The following is a 1800-nucleotide window of genomic DNA, read 5'->3' as shown; positions in this document are numbered from 1 at the left end:
CGGTTTCTGTCACGAACCGGGACCAATTCCCCCCTTTAGTCCCGGTTGGTGCCACCAACCAGGACCAATGGCCTTGCGCTGGCGCGGTGGTGGGAGTTTAGTCCCACCTCGCTAGTTGAGAGTGACCAGCACCTGTTTATAAGCTCCGCTGCCTCTTCCCACTCGAACTCCTCTGAAATGCAGGCTTATGGGCCTAATTGGACACTGCAATGCCTATGGGCCTACTGGGCCTGCTGCGGGCCTGAATCCTGGCCCATGGTTGGGTTTCTAGTCGTATTCAGGCCGTGTTGGCCCAGTAGGTGGCATTTTTTTCTTTGTTTCTATTTATTTTTTCATTTCTACTTAGAACTAAATACTTATAGTTTTTTAGTGATTTCTTTTTTCTTTTAGGTGACAAAAATTATTAACTTTCTGTTAGTGCCATTAGCTTTAAAATTTGAATAGTTTAAATTTGAATTTTTTAAAATTTGTGTGAATCACTAGTTTATGAATCACTATTCAGGCCGTGCTGGCCCAGTAGGTGGCATTTTTTTTCTTTTTTTCTATTTATTTTTTCGTTTCTACTTACAACTAAATACTTATTGTTTTTTAGTGATTTCTTTTTTCTTTTAGGTGACAAAAATTATAAACTTTCTGTTAGTGCCATTAGCTTTAAAATTTGAATAGTTTAAATTTGAATTTTTTAAAATTTGTGTGAATCACTAGTTTATGAATCACTAGTTTACTAAGTTTGTGTGAAAACACTTTGTAGAATAGTTAAAATTGATTTTTGAGTCAATCTTTTTCCCGCTATTTAATAGTAGGTGGCACTTTTTTTGTTTTTTTTGTTGTGTAGTGATTTCTTTTTTATTTTAGGTCACAAAAATTATAAACTTTCTATTAGTGCCATTAGTTTTAAAATTTGAATAGTTAAAATTTGAATTTTTTAAAATTTGTGTGAATCACTAGTTTATGAATAACTTTACTCAATTTGGTAATTTTAGTTAGTCATAACAAATATTATAGGCATTTGTTTTTCTTTTTTTCTATTTATTTTTTCATTTCTACTTAGAACTAAATACTTATAGTTTTTTTAGTGATTTCTTTTTTCTTTTAGGTCACAAAAAATAAAAACTTCTCTGTTAGTGAACATAGATGCACTTATAGAGAAAATTAAACATAAATTCATAATTAATTTCTATTTATGAATTTAGGTCCAATTTTCTCTATAGGTGCATCTATTTTCACTTTGAGAGGAGCTCAACAACGTAGAGAGGGATGGGCTTATAAACAGGTGTGGGCGCCCATTCGGTTGGCGAGGTGGGACTAAACTCTGGGCAAACCCTTTAGTCCCGGTTCGTGGCATGAACTGGGACTAAAGGGGAGCCTTTGGTCCCGGTTCATGCCACGAACTGGGACCAATGGTGGTGGGCTAGGAGCCAGGCCCATTGGTCCCGGTTCGTCCGACCAACCGGGACCAAAAGGTCCAGACGAACCGGGACCAATGGCCCACGTGGCCCGGCCGGCCCCCTGGGCTCACGAACCGGGTCCAATGCCCCCATTGGTTCCGGTTCTAGACTGAACCGGGACTAATGGGCTGACCCGACCTGGACCAAAGCCCTGTTTTCTACTAGTGAATTAAATCATGGTCTTCTCCTATCGACCCCCAAAGGAAAGAAAAGAAATAAAACTATTTACACGGGAAAACTCCCAACAAGCAAAAAGAAGAACATGAAATCTTTTTAGGTTTTCTTTTTAATACTACTACAAGCATGGAAATTAACACTAGCTAAAAGCTAAAACTAATTTTTTTTTGTTTTT

The sequence above is a fragment of the Triticum dicoccoides genome, chromosome 6A (assembly GCF_002162155.2).
Source record: "Triticum dicoccoides isolate Atlit2015 ecotype Zavitan chromosome 6A, WEW_v2.0, whole genome shotgun sequence".
In the NCBI taxonomy this organism is placed as follows: Eukaryota; Viridiplantae; Streptophyta; class Magnoliopsida; order Poales; family Poaceae; genus Triticum; species Triticum dicoccoides.
The sequence above is the reverse complement of the archived record's forward strand: the minus strand, read 5'-3'. Positions refer to the sequence as shown.